Here is a 21,957-nt window from a genome sequence, read left to right as displayed (position 1 = left end):
GATTTTTCAAAAATAATACATTTAACTGTGTCCAGGGAGCACAATTTGTGTTTTACCTGCCCAATTAAGGTATGCTTCGTTGCTTTTCAGATCACATCTGGTAGATTACATGCTCTCTGACTCGGATCACAGAAAAGGGAAATAAATCCAGCCTAAACTATTGTCCAAATCATCATATTAGGTCATTTACAAGACACTCACAGATGGCCTACTCTTTCTTCAGGGCAATTATCAGATACAGTATGCATTTGGTTGAATTCCCAGATGAAAGTTTATCTGATTAAGGAGAATTTGCATTTCCTGGATAACCACCAAGCTATAAAGGGAAAGAACCTTAAAAGACATTAGAATTCTCATCAATGAAATGATCTATCTTGACCTCAGAGGATTGATGGGTGAAACATTTCTTCTTTTCTCAGAAAGGTGACAGAATGGAAGAGCAAAATCTTCTGTCAGACATGGGCAATGTATTGATTTATGTTGATTAATTCATTCAACCAATCAAATAATCCACTGGAATATGAGTGAAGGTGACCCGTAGCCATCTCACCTGAAGCCAAATATTCCCTTCTCATTCCCCTCTATTTCAAAGGACAAACAAAAATGACCTGTAAAGAATTTCCATTAGATTGGATTATTTCACTCTATCTATGATACAACTGTACTAAAAATATGCCAACTTATAAATTTGGTATAACACCTTCTGTTAATAAGGTCCAGGAGGACTCCTTTCTCTTTCTGGTCAGAAACATCGATTATAAAACCACTGAAAGACCTGAAACAGATCCCTTTAATCTAATTAAGAAATAACTGTAATAACTGTAATTGGAGGGAAAAAAGAATAGTGTAAATGTTGGCAGCCGTTTCTCAAAGGTTTTTAGTTCTTGTGTTGCCAAAACCTTCATCCCTCTTCCTTCCCCTGCAATTCTGTGTACCTTTAAACAATAACAACAACAAATCTGCATGATTCATCTTTTCTGTAAAGGAGAACTGGGCTCTATATTCCAAATTTCTGACCCTGTGCTCGGAGGAATAGACATACATCCCAGCCTGACTTACATAGATCAGAACCTGATTCATAGTGATAATCTCTCCCCTGTAGGGAGAAGTCTGTTACTGCCAAGGAGAATGGAGGAGAGCCAGTTATCCCCTCTGGAGAAAAGGGAGCATCACTAAAAAAAAAAACAAATTCATTGTGACAGTCATTCATTTGTGATAGACAAAGCAGAAAGGGAATCCATGTTTGTCACATTACAAAATATAATATCATTGGATCATAAGGTCATAGAAAGAGACCTCAAAGTCTGAGAAGTTTTTAGATATAATGCTAATAAGAAGATGAATAATAATATCATATATTAATAGCTGTTAATATAATAATCAATAGTATATATATTAATACAGACTAGATATGGGGCATAGTGAATAGAACGCTGGGTCTGGAGTCAGAAAGACTGATTTTCTTGAGTTTAAATCTAGTCTCAGACACTAGTTTTGTGACCCTAGGCAAGTCATTTTACCCTGTTTGCCTCAGTTTCTTCAGCTGTAAAATGAGTCAGAGAAGGAAATGGCAAACCACTCCAGTATTTACCAAGAAATTCCAAATGGGATCAAAATGAGTTGAACATGACCAAAATGACTAAACTATAACAATAACAAATAGTAATATAAGAATAATAGATAAAATAATTATATTATATATAGATAAATAGATAATATAACATAATGTAAAATAATAATGATAAATAGAATAATAGTAGGATAGAAGTAGAAACTGGGCCTATGATTACACTAGCATAGAAAACCCTCAAGTGAAGAGCTAGTATGTGTAAAAGCAAGACTTGAACCCAGGTTTTCTCTGCTTTGAGGTTGGATTAAACTTGCATCTAGATGGTATGTAGCCTACAAAACTCCCAAAGGACTGAAACAGATTAAAATTCAATTGGGATGTATTTAACAAATAAATAAAAATACTATATAACAGAGATAATATCAATTTGTGGTTTTTTAAACCAATATGTGGCTAACAGGAATTGGTTTCTATTTGAGTTTAATATCATTACCATGCTGCCCCATCTTTTAGTTTCCTATAATAATAGTAACAATTTAAAGTTTATTATTCAACATACATTTTGAGCCTCTACTCTTTGAATAGTACTATTAGAGGAACTGAGAATACACAGATTAAAACAGTTCTTGTCTTTAAGAAAGATATTTTCTTTTAGGAGATGCTACATTCTACTAAGGCATTTTGAAAGGAAGAAAAGAAGAAAGGAAGGAAAAAGAAGAGTAGAAGGAGAAAAGAAGGAAGGAAGGAAAGAGAAAAAAGGAGGGAAGGAAAGAAGAAAGAAAGGAAGGATGGAAAAAATGAAAGAGGGAGGAAGAGAAGAAGGAAGGGAGGGAGGAAAAGAAGGAAGGAAGGAAAAAAGGAAGAAAGGAAAAAAAGGAAAAAGGGAAGGGAGGGAGGGAGGGAGGAAAGGAGGGAGAAAGATAGGAAAGAAGGAAGGAAGGAAGAAGGGAAAGAAGGAAGGGAAGGAAACTTGAAGGACACAGACCTAAATCCTCTAATTTCAGGACTTAAGCTTTTTTTTTTTCATTGCCCTGTGCTGGTCTCCACAGAGACTCATTGGTTTGGGGCTAATAGGGCGGAATTCTGTGGTTTATAAGGAATGAGGGCCTGAAAAAAGAATATTTCTGGGGAAATGATAAGGTGCTAAAATTTAAATTGGAAAGGAGCTTAGAATACAACTCTTCCATCTCCTCATTTTACAGATGAGGAAACTTATGGACCCAGGGTGGTTGCCCAAGGTCATGTAGGCAGTATGTGTTAGGGCTTGGATTTGAACCCTGGTCTTCATTGATAATCAGAGAGATTAAAGTTCTGATAACATTGGATAAGAATAAAAATTACAGTATAGAAAGTTACCGGTTTTTTTAGTACATTAAAAAGTAAGTTATGATGTTTTGAGTTAGAACTCACTTGAATACCAAATTCAAATTTTCTGGTGGCAAGCAGAAAACTCTATTCACAATTGTATTCCCAAAGTCCCTGAGTAAGGCAGAACAGAAGCACTACAAAATGGAGAGTTCAGACTAGTGAGATACTGATTTATCCTTGTACTATCTATCTTCCCTAGACTGGTCTTTCATGACTTATTTTCTCCATATTAGTCATTTTGAATTGATTCCTCGAGATAATTCACGGCTCCAAAAGGTCCTGGTTAGTCAATCCCACTCTCTACAGAGCCTTTTTTCCCCTGTTCCCCAAGAACAGTAAGATTTTTCATTATCAAAGGGAGAGTCATAGGATCTCACAGTTGGAAGCTGCCTCAGAGGCTCTCTACTTCAATCCATGTCTGACTATCCCTCATACAACAACTCAACAAGTGATCCCCATACCTTATCAAGTAAGGGGGAATCCAGTTTGGAGATCACCTCCTAAGAAAACCCATTTTAATAAGGCAGAGTCAAAGATGACTTGAGATTTCAAACCTTAACAACTGAAGAACACCAGTGTATCCTTGAAATAAACAGGAAAAAAAACAGGTTTTATGGGAAAGATGAATTTACTTTTGGATAAGTCTTGCCGGATATGCAGGTGAAAAAGTCTAGAAGGCAAGTGGAAATTTGCATTTGACTTACAGGAAGAGGAAGGGGAACTGGAGACAGAGATCTGGGAATCATCTATAAATGTATTAAGTAATTCCTGGGAGATGAAATCAAACAGAAAATATGCCTATTTATAAGATCAATTTAATGACTTCATCTTTTGCTTTCTTTTTTATTTGCATTTATTAGGAGAACATTAAAGGATGCAATCAAAGAACCAAAATGAGAAATTCTCAATCATAAGTTCTTAGAGGTGATATTTGTCTTGTCTGCAAGATCAATATTATAAAATACACAGCTCTGTCTCTGATATATAAATAATCACAGGAATGACAAAATAATCCCAATTCAATCACTAGGCTTCAAGAGAAATTAATCATGGCTTATGGTCTTTATGGTGTCCAAAGTAATCCCCAGACAAATACTTTACCAAACTTATGTTCTCTTTAAAGCTTTTTTAAATTAACCTTATTTGTTTTCCTACATATATAAATGGGGGTGCTTTATTTTATTCTGTTAGTAGTAGGATTTAGTTACTAGGAGGATAGAATTGGTAAAAGGTTTTCTGTTTCCTAGAACAGCTGCTAAGTCTAAAAATTGTCAGATTTAGAGGTCTGAGGAAAGGGGCAAAGTCAGGTACACAATCTTTGATATCTTTAAATTTTGAAACAACAGAAGGAATAGAATTTAAATCCTTTCACATCATCATGCAAAATTCTTTTAAAAAATCACAGGATTCCAGATCAAGAGAAGGGATAGTGAACACCACCTGTTCTAAACACCTCATTTTACAGTTGAGGAAACTGAGGCTGGATAAGGTACAGTGACTTGCAAGAATTCCCACAAGTAATAAGCATGAGATGGGGGTTGAATCTAGGTCCTTTGATTTAACAACCAGTGATATTTTTGTTGTTTTAGGGGGAAAAACAAAGTCAAGAGGGGTTGTGATTTGATCCAAATCACAGATTCAGGTCTAAACAAGCATTTATGAACCATCAACTGTATGCCAAGTTTTATGCTAAATACTAGGGATACAAAGAATCCTCCTGAAAGAGCTTACAATTTAATAGGGGGTAATATATAAATAATTATGCAAAAAATCAGATATCAAAAATGTTGATTATCAAAATTATCAAATATATTTATTTGTGGTTCAGGAGTTTTTCAGCCGTGTCCAACTTTCCATGATCCTTTCTGGGGTTTTCTTGGCAAAGATACTAGAACAGGTTTTGTCATTTCTCTCTCCAGGTCATTTTATAAGATGAGGAATCGGATGCCAACAGGATTCGGTGACTTGACTAGGGACACACAACTAGTAAGGGTACCAGGCCAGATTTGAACTCAACAAGATGAGTCTTCCTAAGTGCAGTCCCAGTGTTCTAGCCACTGCTCCACTTAGCTGCCTTGTGTGAAAAATATACACAGTATAAACTGGAGTAATCAACAGAGCAAAAGCATTGAAGGGATCTGGAAATAATGTGGGCTTTTAGGTGGAACCTCAAGGAACCTGAGGAAAGCAAAAGATAGGGATAAAGAGGGAAAGGATTCAAGACATGTGTCCAGCCAATGAGTCTCAAATAGGTCCATGTCACTAGTTAACAGAGTATATGGAGAGGATGAGAGTAGGGAGTCAAAGACAACTTGGAGATTGTGAATCTTGATGACTAGGGCAATGTTGGGACCCTCAATTGTGATAGGAAAGTTGTTTTTGTTTTTGCTTTTGTTTTTTGTTTTTTTTAAAGTCAACTTTCAAATCCAGGTCAATGAATTCCAAAAGCAGTATTCCTTATAAAAAGCTAAAAATTTGGAATTGAAGAGTCCAGTTCAAGTTGGAGGACAGCATGAGCAAAAAAGAGAAAGCCATAGACAAGGTAGCTGGAACAAACAACCTTTGAAAGGGACTATTTGAAAGAAGCCTGAAAAGGCAGCTGAAACCCGATTTTGAGGATCTTACATGTCAATGCTAAAGATTTTGCATTATATTTTTTTAGGCAAAAGAGAACCACCTAATAATTAGGACATATGTCCATAGAAATGCAAAACAGAAATGATAAAACCAGTATGCTGTAAAATGCTTAGGTTTTTTTTTTTTTAATCGCATTGTCCATCAGAGTTTAATTACTCCATGGATAACGCTATATCTAAGCCTCTCATCAGGATCTGAAAATCACACAAGATTTGAATAAACTAATACAGCTTCCAAAGCCTTATGCGGTTTTTTAAAAAATAATTCCTCACTTTTTTGATTATTCTAAAAATTTTGACTTTCCTGTCACAAATTCATCTTTGCAATGTATACATGAAAGGAATGGGACAGTCCAATTTAGCAAAGCAACAGATTATAGCAAAAATATAGCCATGTACAAATTTTAACAGTTAGAAGCTCAGCTAATTTTGTAAGATTTTAGCTGAAGTGATGTTAGTGTTTTTCCACCTTCATTTAGCTGAAAAATGATTCCACAGATTTGATTCAAGTTCACAAGGAAAATGATTCTCCTCTGAGCTGAGATCAAGTACAGAAAAATTAAGCCAACAGAAATCATCTTTTGGTAACTCAGCTGAAGGGAAGAAGATGGGAAATGGTGAAAATGAGAATAATTTTAAGGATGAGTAGGATTTTTAAAATAATTTTTCTATTCTCTAATTTTACAGATAGAGAAACTGAGAGCCAGACACCTTAACTTACTTGCTCAAGGTCATATATCTAACTGAGGATGCCTGACTGTAGCCTGGTACTCTACACTCTCCCTGTTGGAGTTTAAGTGGAAATACTAGATTTATCTTAAAGGGAAAAAGAAACATCAGCTCTATTAATGCTAATATAAACTATTGGTAGGGAAGTTCCATAGTATAGTGGGTAGAACACTAGGATTAGAGTAGATCTGAGTTTAAATCTCTCCTCAAACACTTGCTAACTATGTGACCCTGGACAAAACACTTAACCCAGTTTGTTCCTTCATCTGTAAAACGATCTGGAGAAGGAAATGGCAAACCACTCTTTTTGCCAAGAAAACCCCCAGTTGGGTCATGAAGAGCCGGATACAACTGAATAACAATTATAAAGCTATATATCTCTGCCTGTGGAAATTATTTCACTTCAAGACTGAACTTAAATGACATCTTCTTTACAATGTCTCTGATCCTTCAAATTAGATTTTCTTTTCTTCTCAAATCTCTCAGATACTCTGACTTTTCTCATGCAATTAATAATATACTAATTTGTATTGCAGCTATTTGTGTACTTGATTGTAAGAAACTTGAGGGAAAAAAACTGTTCTTTTTCATATTCGTATCCCTAAAACAGATTGTGTCATTGATTTCCTTGGCAATCTGGCAAAGACTATGAACTCCACCTTGTTTTTTAAAAAAGACAATAAATAAAATGTATAGAATTATAAGGAAAACCAATTATACAGAAAACAAAAATACAGTTATTAACATTTTTTTAAAACCCAAGTCTCCCTGACAAAGACTAGTATGTCACATGACCAGAGAGAATATCTCAATGGAATAATCTAGGAACCATTTCCCAGAGAATCGTGATGTCATATGAAGAACATGCACTCATGGATATTCTGAAATTGTTTTGGATTGGCTTGACAAGTTTTTTTTATTTTTTTTCTACAAGGCCACAAGTGCGATATCTAAAGGGCCTCAGTCAGTTCTCATCATCCTTTTGTTGCATTCACATCATCTTCTCACTGCTTCTGGTGAGAGTCATGCTGCAAGAGAAAGGGTCATAGGCATTTCCTCTCTCCCCAGATCCCATGGTCCCTGAAAAATGAGATCTCTTTGTACATTTTGCTTGTTTTTTTTCCCTAGGGGTAGGAAATGGAGTATCCCTTCTAAGTTGGGAGCAGAAGTTAAAGCAATTAGGGCATCCGAATCCAGGCTGGATGTTATGACTAACCCAACATAGAACAGTCATCAACAGTAACTTTCAAGACTCCAGCCCAGCAGAGACTGGCAGTTATGCTGTGTTTAGACATCACCTTGGTTAGCCATTGGTATTTCCATATAGGTAATGGGTTTTACCTAAAGACCAGTGCAGTTTTTTTGCTCTGCTCAATAAATGCTTGGAGAATTAGATTGAATTGGTTAAGTTCCAGTGATCTTGTGATGAAGAGAGCCATCTATACCCAGAGAAAGGACTGTGGGAACTGAGTGTGGACCAAAACACAGCATTTTCACTTTGTTGTTGTTGTTTGCTTTCATTTTGTTATCTTATTCATTTACTTTCTTTTTTTGATCTGATTTTTCTTGTGCAAGCAAGAGAATTGTATAAATATGTTTATACATTAAAAAACAAAATGAGAAACAAAATCTTGCGCAATGAAGCACAAAAGCACCATTTTGGATGAAAATAAGGCATCTAGATTTTGTAAATATTCTGTTAAAAGGAAATAACTATAATAAAAGATTTTTCCAAAAAAAGATTGAAATAGTTAAATCCAGAGGAATCTGCACTATTATCTTCAAGTTTTTCAGTTACATTTGGGGAAATCAGCCCTCAGATTACTCTGTAATATTACAAACACTGGAATATTAGTAAGATTTGCCATAAAGTGGGTCTGCCTTGGACCCTATCCAACTTGGATATGTGAGGATGGACTGTGTGTAGTTTTCCCTTCTTTCCCCATAAAGAAAGATTTTTTTTCCTCCTCTCCATCCCAGTTCCATTGGTCTAAGTCAACACTAGTCTTTAAGGTGGATCACAGAAAGAAATAAGAGACATCTCGACAATGGAAAAGCTGATGAATGAGATAGCACATAGTGTCTACAGCAAGCCAAACATGTTACTCTGAGAGGCTACAGATTAGGCACCCAGGGGAGCTGATCAGGAGAAGGAGGCAATTTTAGGTACTGACCTTCATGGAGGTATTCAAAGCTTGGGATCTGTCCAAGACTGTATTTCAGCTACTGAGAGACAAAGTCTGTGCTTTCCTCCCGAAGACCCATAGGAGTCTATGGAGTCCAAATTACTCTAAAACGAAAGGAAATGGAATTGTAGTCATTTGAAATATATGCTGATACCAAATTTGTTGCTCTAGTATTTATTCTTTTATCAATTAAGTGTTTTATTGTATTGGTATTCTTTACTTACATTTTTTAATTTGGTAAGCAACTGAATACCTAGGCTTGAATTTAAAAGTTCCTAGTTTTTTAACTAAATGGGGGCAAATAAGGGAAGATAGTTAATGTGTCTGTTAAAAGCCATTTCTCAGTACAATAAATGGTCTAAGGATATGAGTAAACAGTTCTCAGATGAAGAATTACTATGAATCTCCCAGATGAAAGCATTCCCCAGTTGACTAATAAGAGAAATGCAAATCAAAGGAGCAAATTTTATTTCACACTTTGTAAATTGGTAAAGATGATAAAAAATGGAGACAATTCAGTGAGGTTGTAGAATATTAGACACACTAATGTACTGTTGATGGATCTGTGAATCAGTATAACCATTCTGGAAAGCAATTTTGAATTATGCAAACAAAGTGGCTAAAATGCATATTCTTTGACCCAGAGATTCCATTGAAAGGCATAAATTAAAAGGAGATCACTGACAAAAAGGAAGGCTTCATATTCACCAAAATGTTTATAGCATCAGTTTGGGAGATACCAAAGAACTAGAAACAAAGTAGATATTCATCAAAAAAGGAATGACGAAACAAATTGTTCCACTGCATAAATGCAATGTAAGATTACTATGCTGTAATAAATGAAGACTATGAATACCAAGATATATGGAAAGACTTAGATAAACTAATGCAAAATGAAATAAGCAAATGCTGGGAAAACAACACAAACAACTTTGATCAGGTCTGACTCTGTCACCCCATAGATCATAGTTGTCCGTAGGGTTTTCTTGGCAAAGATAGTAGAATGCTTTTGAATTTCCTACTTCCAGAGAGTCAGTTTATTTTTTTTGTTAACAATCAGGTTAAAAGATTTGCCTACAGGCACAGTGTAAGGATGTGTCTAAAGCTGGATTTGAATAGGAGTCTTCCAGGTTTCAGGTCCAGTGCTCCATTCACTGAGGCACCAGCTGCCAGAACATATATAATATTACAACATAAATAGACAAAACAACAATCACAAAAGAGTTGAAAATAAATGCTGTCAAATTATACAGAGCAAATTTATTACCAAAGAAAAGATATGAGAAAAAAAAAATCTCATCTCATTCCATTAACAGAAGGGGATGGGGAGATTTGTGGTCCATTTTTTCAACATGTTGATGAGTTTTGCTGATTTTTTCCTTTTTCTTCTTTTCCATTGTTTTCTTATTTTTTTAAAAAATATTTTTATAAGGGATGGTTCTTGATTGTGGTGAGGGAGATGAAGAGATGCAGGAAAAAGTATAATTTGAAAACAAAAGATATCAATATAAATTTTTTTTTAAAATTCCCCTACAATTTGTTCCTGAATCCATGAAGGTCCAAAGGTCATGTCTCTATATGCAACATAGGTTTTGTTATAAGGAACCAAAAGGTCTTCATTATAAAGTAGTTTCATCTATGAGGTGGTCTTAGCTTAATTCTTGAGCATAGTATCATAGAAAGATTCCTATATAAAGAATACCACATAAGAGACAATTATTCCTCATGAAAATTTACCAACAAGGGGAAAACATTGTGGTTGGAATTAATGAGTTAAACTAAACCTAATTTATCTACAAAAGAAATATATTTTTGCTCTTTTCTGTCTTACCCTTCAGCACTCTCCCTTTTCCCCCCAAATCCTTTCTTTTAAATATACCACATGGATTGAAACTAGAATGCTAGTGAATTTGATTTTATTGTTCCACATGAATACTAGTCAATTTTCCAAGTGGGAATAGTGAGAATGATAATTGTATGTTGTCTAATCTTGTCTGGATATGTTCCCTCTAGTGGTTTCCTGCTGGTAAACCACTGTAAATTGAGGAGGGATTAAAATATGCCAGTACAAGGGCCAATGAAATGTAATGTGCCATATTACTTGAATTAATGGGCATCTTCTCTTTGTTAGGGTAGCATCAATTTATGTAAATGCTTTTATACTCTTGTATATCCAATCTTCTCATTTATAGAAGAAGGCCCGGAGAAGAAAAATGACATCTAAAGTCATACAAATAGAACTGGGTTCTAATTCTGCCCCATAAACACTTAAACCTTTTTAATCACAGACAAATCATTTAATTTCTCTATTCCTTCATTTCTTCATTTATAACATGGGATAACAGTAATAGTTGCAGTGGTACTACTAGTAGTATTAATGCACTATTTATTGCAAAGAGATTTCATTAGGAAAGTACTTTGAAAACCTTAAAGAAATACATAAATGAATTACTGTTATTGGAAGGGACCCTGGAATTCAGCTAGACTAATTTTCTTTTCTGCATTAGGGACTGCTTAGATTGAGTTAACTAACAAACTGAGGGCCATTTAATTTAAGAATTATTTAACGAATATTTAAGAAAGACTGATGGAATTTGGGCTAGCTAATCAGTATGGGAAACAAAACTCAGAATTTGAGAGTCCTAATCTTGTTCATTGATATGCAAATGGAAAGTAATTTAGTCCAAAACCTTAATTTTTAAGAAGAGAAAACTGAGTCTGGAATTGAGTGACTTGGCCAAGATTGCACAAGTACTATGGCAAATCCAAGAATTTAACTCAGGTCATGAGACTCTTAAGTTCAACACTTTTTCCCAGTACCAAATTTGACATTTCAAATTGTGTCCGTTCTTTTTAACAGCTCCAAATTCTAGATATTCTTTTATACCTTTTTTATTTACTTCCCTAAGAAATCTTTGAATTCTGTTTTATGTGCATATTTTCCCTCAATATTTATATAGTTTTTCCCTTAAGATAAAACTATAGAGTATGTTATGGTGGGAAAAGTGATAAACTTGAGGTCATAGGCCTAGAATTGGAAAGGACCCAAGATAGTAATTCATACATTCCCCTAATTTTACAAAGGAGATACATGAAGCTCAGAGAGATTTAAGGGATCAGGGGTGAGACAAGTAATAAGCATCCAAGGTGAGATTTGAACTCAAGTCCTCTGATTCCAAAGCCCATTTTCCTAACCAGGTCCTCTTCAAAAAACAAAGGATGAACAATTTACTGGCTGTGTGCCTTGATCATGCGCTTTGAGTCTCAGTTTCTTCATTTATAAAATAGGTTTTATAATACTTGGACTATTTACTTCAAAGGATTTTTTTTTGAAAAAACATTCCATAAACCTTTATAAAACTCTACTTTGTGTTTGACATTTTGCCTAATTTCAACCCCTTACCACTTTTTTTCCTCTTCAAAAAAAATTATTCTAATCGTATTTTATTTCCCTTCTTCCAATTAGAAGTCAAGACATTTTTAGCATTTATTTTATTTTTTTATTAAAACTTTTCATTTGCAAAACATGCATGGGTAATTTTTTCAACATTAACCCTTGCAAAACCTTTTGTTCCAAATTTTTCCTTCCTTCCCCTAACCCCCTCCCCTAGCTGGCAGGTAGTCTAATGCATGTTAAATATGTTAAAATACATATTAAATCCAATATGTATACATATATTTATAAAGTTATCTTGCTGCACAAGAAAAATCAGGTCAAGAAGAAAAAGAAAAACTGAGAAAGAAAACAAAATGCAAGCAAATAACAACAGAGTGAGCATTTATTTTTTTACAAGATTTTCAATTCTAAATTTTTCTCCCTCCTCTCACCTTCTGTCTTCCTAAAATGATAGCCAATTTGATATAGTTTATAAATGTGCTATCATGTCAAATATATTTCCATATTAGTCAAAGTTGTCCACTTTCTGATGATAGCAGATAGTCCAATGATCCTGACTTTGTCTCTTTTGGATCTATTTTTTTCCAGGTCAATTGTTTTTCTCATGTGAGGTATTTTACATGTTCTTCTATTTTTCCATTTTTAAAATTTGATTGATTTTTGATGTTTCATAAAGTCATTAGTTTTCACTTGCCTAATTCTAACTTTTAAGGAGTTGTTTTCCTCAATTAGTTTTGTATTTCCTTTTTTGGCCAATTATCCTTTTTTTTTTTTTAAATTTATGTTGCTATGACAATTACGGTTAAGTGATTTGCTCAGGGTCACACATCTAAGAAATATTAAGTAGCTGAAGTCAAATTTGAACTCAAATTCTCTTGACTTCAAGGGCAGTGCTCTATTCACTGCACCATCTACCTGCCCTCATCCAATTCTACTTTTTAAGTAGCTGTTTTCTTTTTTCAAATGTCATAACATTTTTCATTGTTCTTTTGTATCACTATCATTTCTTTTCCAATTTTTCTTCTTTTTCTTCTTCTCTCTCTCTCTCACTCTTTCTCTGTTTGTGAGTCTATCTCTGTTTCTCTCTCTTTGTCTCTCATGATTTTTAAGCTTCTTTTTGTGCTTTTCTATGAGTTCTTTTTAAGCTTGAAACCACTTTCCATTTTTCTTTGTTTGGGTGTTTTGACTTTGTTATTCTCTTCTGAGTTTGCGTCTAGATCTTCTCCATCACCATAATGGTTCTATGGTCAGATCTTTTTTTTCCCCCCTCATCTTCTTTTAACCTTTTTTCTTTTCTTTTAAATTTGAGCTCTCCTCCCATGGTAGAAGGCACACTCTTTCAGGCTTCTTGTGCCAGAGTTTGCAGGTACTAGCTATTTACCTGGCACTGGACTGATGATCCCCTGAGGCTCACAAGGGAGCCTTAGAGCTGGTTTCTGGTGTTTATGGAGGTAGGGGAGGGGAAGGGTATTATTTCTTCATTTTCTGGGGCTCTGTTTGCCCATGGCTAACAGGTGACTTTCTGAACTGAACTTTGCCCATTGTCCTGATATCTTAGGGCAGTGAGGGTCCTAATGTCGGCATTTGCCTGCCCCATCATTCTGAGGCTCAGGCTCTCTCACTGGTTTGCTGAGGTGGGGCTTGCTGCTGACTTGCTGGGATGTTTCCTGACCTGTCCTGTTTTCCCTTTTCAGATGAGACAGACCTTTTCTTCCAGTCTTCCAATTCCTTGAGCTAAATTATTTTTATCCTCTCTTTTTGCTGGTTCTGCTATTCCAGGGTTTGTTTTGGGAAGCTATTTTATGTTTTTTGGAGGTGAACATGGGAGAATTATGTCAATTTACTTATTACACTATCTCAGCTCCTGAAAATTCCCTTCTCACCACTTCTAATAGTGGTTGTTACCATTGTTCAATCATGACTCTTCATGATCCTTTTTGGAGTTTTCTTGGCAAAGATAATAAAATAATTTTTCATGTCGTCCAGCTTGTCTTTAAAGATGAGAAAGCTAAGGGTTAAGGGACTCACTCAGGTTCATAGAGCTAGTAAAGTCGTTATTAGAATTCAGCTCTTCCTTATTGGAGACCTAGCACTTTTATCTCCATTATCCCCTAGTTTATTTACCATTCTAATCTCATTACCTTTCTAACTCAAGTCTGGATTGAAACCTCCTCTCCCTTCAAATTACAAGGCTTATCAATTGACTACTAAACTTCTCCCAATACCTTCAATTATAGAAGCAGGAACTGGACTTGGTTTAACTCTGTTTCTTCTGCTTTTCCTTATTTCAACTCCATGGAATGTGGAATAAGACTCATCCACGCTGGACATCCCTTGATGTACTCCTATCCCTGCTTTCCTGCCTCTTTTTTTTACTGTCTTTCCTTACTACATTATAAGGTCCTTGAGGGAAAGGACTGGTTTTTTTTTTATTAATTGTATCTCCAGCACTTAATAATTAGATTGAATTGACTGTACACTATAAATAGCTATTATTATTACTATTGTTATTATTTCATCCTTGATTTACATTATCCTTTTGTTTCACTATCTTTCTTTTACTTTCATTCTTTTTTCTCTTAGGACATTGTGTAGTGCATAGTAAACACTTCATAAGTGCTTTTTTATTCATTCATTCAGTTTCTTTTCATTTGCCCTAACTTAATCTTAAAGGTTCTAAGTTTTCCATTTTCCCTAGAAGGAATTTGAGGATTAGATATCACCATCATAATTGTTCATTTTTATATCTTGTATAGTATAGATGCTCAGCAGATTTTTGCTGTTATTTGCTAAAAGTTATTTGCTAAAAGATACTTGGATTTTGTTTTTGTTTTTTTTTTAATGGAAGAGTTTTAGGTTAGGAAACAACCAAATTATATTTATTGATAGAAATATGGAAAAAAATCATGTAAGTGGTTTAATTATATAATTCATTTAGTGGTGTACCTTCCCCATACACCATCAATAATTTACTTTACCTAGGATCACTCAAAGCTTGTTTGGGTAATCATTGAGTAACTGATAGAGGACACCTCGTGGTGCTTAGTAGCAACTACAATTTGAAGGAAGAAGTTTGTTCTCTTTCAAAGGAAAAACACAGGAGCTGTTTGTTGTGTCATTTGCAATACTCAGAGCAGCATTTTCTCTTGTTCTAATAGAAGGGGACTGCGTTACCTATTTTTTCGCATTTTCTAAAGAAATCTGTGATCCAAATGTACGTCCTGGATCTGGCATGAGGTGGGAAAGGATGTCACTGTTTGCTGTCACTCATTGCTAACTCACAATAGGTGGATAGGATGCCTGCAATTAGACAGCTTGTGTGAAAGACTTCCTAAATGTTGGTGAGCAGAGGGGGTAAAAGGGAAGTTCCTTCAGAATCATCTCAACTCCTGATAAATAAGGGCAAAAGGCATTTTTGCAGATTATATAGAGAAACAGAGAGAATTAGGAAGCATAAGCAAGAAGTCATGTGAACAGCTGCAGCCAAGAAGGTTGAATCATCAGAAGAGAAATAATAAACTTTTAACTGCAGAGACTCAGAGGTACAGAGAAGACATTAGAGCAAAGGGTGATGTATTGGATTTCTTATTTTGTAATATAAGGTTAAAAAACCCAAAACAATTCAGAAGATTTATCCTTTTGTTATTGCTCATTATAAACTATTTTTAGAGATACTCTTCCTTTACCTCCAATGAGGAATACTTATCATTGCATATCCAGATTATTTTAATAATTTCACTATCATTACTCTTTCTTCTACCTGACCTTTTCTCATAGCACTTGGAGTCTTTTAAATAGACAGAAAAAAAATCAGCATTTTATCTATTGTCTTTCTAGGGCAATTTCATAGAATTTGTGGAAGGGATCTTAGGAAGTATAGAAACTTACCTTTTTGTAGATAAGGAAACTGAGGCTGAGTTGTGAAGTGATTTGCCTAAGAGCCTAGAATCCAAGTCTTTTCACACAAAATTGGGTGCTCTTTCCTGTCTCGTGTTCTGCATGCATTCCAACAAGGTAGGCAGTCAGATTTTTTTTCTCCAGTCCTGTCCAACTTTTCTTGACTTCATTTGGGATTTTTTTTTTTTGGATAGAGATACTGAAGGGGTTTGCCATTTCCTTCGCCAGCTCATGTAAAGATAAGGAACCAAGGCATATAGGATTAAATGACTTGCTCAGAGTCACATAGTTAGTAGGGTCTTGGGCCAGAACTGAATTCATAAATATCAGTTTTCCTGACTTCAGGTTCTCTACTTCATCCTCTGTACCAGATAGCTGTCTCTGCTAGGGACTATGTTAAATACTTCTATAGCCATTCCCCAATTGATAAATAGTCAAAGGAAGTGAACAGTTTTCAGATGATGAAATTAAAGTAATATGGAAAAATGCTCTGAATTACTACTGATTGGAGAAATGCACATTAAAACAGCTCTGAGCTACCACCTACCACCTCATATCTTTCAGATTAGCTAAGATGACAGGAAAAGGTAATGAGGAATGTTGGAGGGGATGTGGGAAAACTGGGACACTGATACATTGTTGGTGGAGTTGTGAACTGATCCAACCATTCTGGAGAGCAATCTGGAACTATGCCCAAAGGGCTATCAAACTGTCCATACCCTTTGACCCAGCAATGCCATTACTGGGCCTGTATCCCAAGGAGATCTTAAAGGAGGGGAAAGGACCCACATGTGCAATAATGTTTGTAGAAGCTCTTTTTGTAGGTAGCAAAAAAATTGGAAAATGAGTGGATGCCCATCAGTTGGGGAATGGCTGAATAAGTTGTGTTATATGAAGATAATAGAATATTATTATTCTATAAAAATGATGAAAGTCCTAGAAAGATTTACACGAGCTGATGCTGAGTGAAAAAAGCAGCACCAGGAGGACATTGTACAGCAATAATGTCTACCAGCAAGAATGTGTGATGTATCAACTATGAAAGGCTTGGTTCTTCTCAGTGATTCATTGATCCAAAGCAGTCCCAATAGACTTTGGACAGAAAATGCCATCTGCATCCAGAGAAAGAACTGCCGGAGACTGAATGTAAATCAACTTATGCTGTTTTTTCCCCCTCTTCCATTGTTTTTCCCTTTTGCTTTGTTTTTATTCTCTCCAAACGTAATTCATAAAGCAACGTGTATTAAAAATAAATTAATTAAAAAATACTTCTCTAGCACTTTCCCTGGCTACTTCCCAACATAGTACTTCCAGGTTTGCAGGTAGGAACATGAGGGAGGAAATTGTTCCCAGGTTCTAGGTGCTCTCTGTGACTAACCTCCTGAATAGTAGGCACAGAGTAGTACTTGTAGACTTGTAGTCTACTTGTGTAAACATAATTAGCTCAAAGCAAATGCAATAGTTGCTCAAAGCAAATACCATAGTATAAACAAAAACTACAAAAATATTTCCCCATAAACCTGGAACATACTCTTTTAGAAACACACAATGCTAGAGGAAAAAATGGGCAAAAATTTAGGCTACATTGGTAGAAAGGCAAATACATAGAAAACATATGGCCAAGGTTCCTCATGCCTCTGGTATTTAAACCCCTGATGCCCTTGATCTTTTGGTGGTCTCACACATCTTCCTTCTATGCCCAGGGTCTCTGCTGAGAGAATGGCTCAACAAAACTACTGAGGTCTAGGATTCTGCACAGTTTGATTCTTGAATGCTACAAATATTTAGTTCTCACTCGAGTTTAAGGTTAAGTTCTCTTCTTTCCAGAGATTATACTTCTTTCAAGAAATTTCAACAACTAATGGCTCACACTCTCTTTTTGTGACACTTCCTTCCTTCCTTCCTTCCTTCCTTCCTTCCTTCCTTCCTTCCTTCCTTCCTTCCTTCCTTCCTTCCTTCTTTCCTTCCTTCCTCCTTCCTCTCTTCTTTCTTTCCTTCCTTCCTTCCTTTTCTCCTTCCTTTCTTCCTTCCTTCCTTCCTTTCTTCCTTCCTCCATCTCTCCCTCCATCCTTTCTTCCCTTCCTCCCTCCTTCCCTCCCTCCCTCCTTCCTTCCTTCCTTCCTTCCTTCCTTCCTTCCTTCCTTCCTTCTTTCCTTCCTTCCTTCTTTCCTTCCTTCCTTCCTTCCTTCCTTCCTTCCTTCCTTCCTTCCTTCCTTCCTTCCTTCCTTCCTTCCTTTCTTTTTCCCTTCTTTCCAAAGTGGCCTATAAAACCACTTCATAAAGAGCCTGGTTTGTCTTTGGTTAGTCAAAAACTAACTGTCCTTTAATCCCATCAAAGAGAATTTCACACTTTATAAATGAGTAATCAATTGGTCAATGAACAAGTATTTAGGGCCCATTAATGTGCTAGGTATTCTCCACTGTTAAGTGCTGGGGATACAAATCAGAAAACAAAAAATAGTTCCTGAATTTAAGGAACTTACAATCTAATGGGGGAAAGACAAAACATAAGGAAGCTGGAAAATTGGGGGAATCATGGAGGGTGTCATGTGGGGAAAGGCATGAAAGAATTCAAAATCAAGCAGAACCAATGATTAGGAAAGCAAATATGAGCCTTTACCCTCAAGTACTCCAGAAGAGAGGGGCAAGTGATTATTATAATCTCATTATAATCATATAATGTGTTTGATAATCGGTAACTAGATTTAAAGGGCATGAACATTTTAATAATTTTTAACATAAATCTAAGTTGTTTTTCAGAATTGGTTCTGTTACTAAAATTTTAATTGTCAACTAAAACAAAAAGGGGAGGATTGGAATAAATTAATTTTTGTAGGGACTGTGGGAAGATAGGAACATTAATATACTCTTGTTGGAACTGAGTTGGTTTAACCATTCAGAAAAATAATTTAGGATTATATTGTTAGGTCATTCATCTGTTGACCTTTTGACACATTTTTCCAAATACTGGTCTTATGCCTTAGAGAGAGAATGACAGAAAAATCCTGTATTTGTGTAACTGTGAACTCCTTAGAAGCAGGGACAGTTTTTTGTCTTTTTTTATTCCCAGAGCTTAGCAGAATGCTTGGCGCATAGTAGGGACTTAATAAATATTTGCTTACTAATTGTTGACTATGTAACCAAATATTTATAGCAGCACTGATTGTGGTGGAACACCAAAAGAAAAGAACTGGTAACTATTTCTTGGGGTACGGTTTAACAAATTATAGTATGTGAAAGTATAGTAGAATACGATTGTGCTGAAAGACATTACTAGTATGTGGAATTCAGAAAAAAAAAACTTAGGAGGAGTTATATAAAAAACTGCAAAATGATGAAAACAAAATCAAGAGAATATTTTCCATAATGACTTCAATAACCAAAATAATCACACCAAAAAGCAGTGCAACTCCGATGAATTGTAATGAATATTTTTAGTCCTAGAGAATTAATGATTAGGAATCATACTTTCATTTTCTCAGTACAGAGGAAAGGACCACAGATGGAGATGTGATAGATGTTGTCAGATAAAAGGGCTCTGTCAGTTGGGTTTCTTAAATATTTTCTGTTTTGTGTTTTTGTTTCAAGGAAGACTTCAATGGTAGGAGGATTAAAGGGAAATAACTATGGTGTAAAGACAAAAGACTACAATAAAACTTTTTTTCAATGACCTCCCATATCCCTTCCAGTGTGAACATTTTATTACTGAGTATCTCTAAGACAATAAATACTGATTTAATTGAGTTGAGACTGATTATTACTTGAGTTTTCATTTGATGAGCTTCTTCTTAAGTTCCTGCTGGCAAGTTGTTGGCCTTTAGTACACTATTTAATAACTATGATACTCTTTTCATTTGTTCTTTAATATATTTTCTTGGCTGGGAACCTGAGTTTTAGTTCCAGCAGATTTACTAATGTACTATGTTCCTTGGATCCAATAACTGATTCTCTGTCTCAGTTTCTCCATCTTTAAAATGGGTACAGCAATAGTTCACAGTGAAGAAAAATAGGCTATTATTTTTAAGGCTTTTCATCCTGGATGAAAAGTGCCAGTGATGCTAATAAGCCAGAATTATAGACCATTAGGAATGGAATATACCTTAAGGGTATCTACTCCAACTCCCTTGTTGACAAAGTAAGAAGTGAAGAAATATTCTCCATGTCACACAAGTGAGTATGGATGAGTTGGAGGGAGAACCCTGGTCTCCGGATTCCCCAGTTAGTGCAATCTGTCTAAAGCAGGTAGGGTCCTTGTTTTATATTTCTATGTGTCATTGGTTCCTCTTGCATTGTTTTGAACATAGAGCTAGTCCAGGTATGTTTGTTGATGGTGAATATTTATTTGGTTTAAATTAATTGGGCTTTCCTCCCCTTTTGGGGGGAGGGTCAGGTGTGTGACTGTTGTGGGAAAATATGGAGTTTTTAAGAAATTGAACTTAGTTTTGGCAGTAATATGGTGCCAATTATTGTACATAGTTATTATGTGCTTATAAGAAAAAACACAACCACACAATTTTGTGCTGGAAGAGATCATAGGATGTTGAACTGGAAAGGATTTTAAAGGTCATTTAATTTAACCTTCTCATTTGGCAGATGAGGGAACTAAAGCTTAAAAAGATGAAGGCACTTAATTCTAGTGCCTTCTCTGTTGATTTTCTTTAATTTATCCTGGATGTATCTTGTTTGTACATAACTGTTTGCATGTTGTCTGATGGGGGCTATGAGTCACTTAAAATCAGGGATTGCCTTTTGCCTTTTTTTGGTACCTTGGCACTTATCTTGGTATCTGGCACAAATCAGGCATCTAATCAATGCTTATTGACTGACTTTTTGTTCAGAGTCATATAACAATTCAATGGCAGAGATGAGGTGAGAACCAGGTCTCTTGATTTCCAGGCCAATGTAGTTTTTTGTCTATCTGATCAGAAGCCGTTAAAGTAGAAGGAAAGATGCTAGCAACATTTCTAAATTCTTAGGTAAGTACAGTGAATGGCCAGATAAATGTTGGGCTCGAGTTTGCGTTGGTTATTTGTATCTCTCTGTCTTTGGGAAGGAAATAGATATGTAATATAGAATTCACTTCTACTAAGTCATAGTTTTTATAGTTTTCCATTTATATTTCAGTCCCCAAAGAAAATAGCTCACATTTTTATGTCCCTCTGTAGTTAGACAGCACTTTATATACATTATCTTATTGGGTAGATCAAGCTGACACAGTCAGATAAATCATTGGGAAGGGAGTGGATACTTTGAGTTTGGTCCCTGAGCATCATGATTGTAATTCATAAGTGAAATAAGGGTGATCCTGTAAGAGACAGGAGGTTAGAATCAGAGAGCAAGAATCAAGGGACTTTGGGCTAGAGGGAAGGTCAGTGAGAGAGGACAAAGAAAAGACATGAGAGGTAATTCTAGCTTTTAGGTAGATATCATTTTACACTTCATAGTTGACTGCCTTCTTTTAAACCTTAGAACAATTTACAGCCATAGTTAAAAAAGGAAAGTTTTTCAATGTGATATCCCAAGGCCAAAATGATGAATTGATAGGACACCTGAACAGTGAGGACCATGGGTCTATAGTCTCAGCCCTTCCATCTAACATATGTGGGTAGCCTACCCTGCTCTAGATGGCAAGAAACAAGATGGTTGTGGGAAAAGAAGAATTCAAAGGAAATGGAGACAATTAATAATAATTGTCTTTGGTTTATTTTGTGGCAAAGGATGTTCAAAGTCCTTTAGGAAGGTTATCTTCATGATCTTCCCAAGGTCTTGAAGAGGGGAGGACAAATAGGGCTTGTGGAGGAATAAATAATAATTATGGCTGACTCTTATGCAGGTACTTAACATAATCTCAATGGAACCCCATAACAAGCCACAAGTAGGACAACTATTATATTAATAATAATAACATTTACTAACTGTTATCTCCTAGAGACCAGGGATTGTCTTTTACTCCCCCCCCTTTTTTTTTTTGATATTGTCCTTCCAACTATGTGAGGAATTTAATAAGTATTTATTGACATAATCAAAAGCTATCTTGTGCTAGGGATATAAATGTAAAAGTGAACCAGTTCCTGCCCTCAAGGAGCTTACATTATCCTCATTTTATAGATGAGACAATTGAGACAGTTTAATTCACTTGCCTAAGGTTATACAAGTAAATGAGCGACTGGGACT

The sequence above is a fragment of the Sarcophilus harrisii genome, chromosome 4 (genome assembly GCF_902635505.1).
Source record: "Sarcophilus harrisii chromosome 4, mSarHar1.11, whole genome shotgun sequence".
NCBI lineage: Eukaryota > Metazoa > Chordata > Mammalia > Dasyuromorphia > Dasyuridae > Sarcophilus > Sarcophilus harrisii.
Note: the sequence above shows the minus strand (reverse complement) of the source record.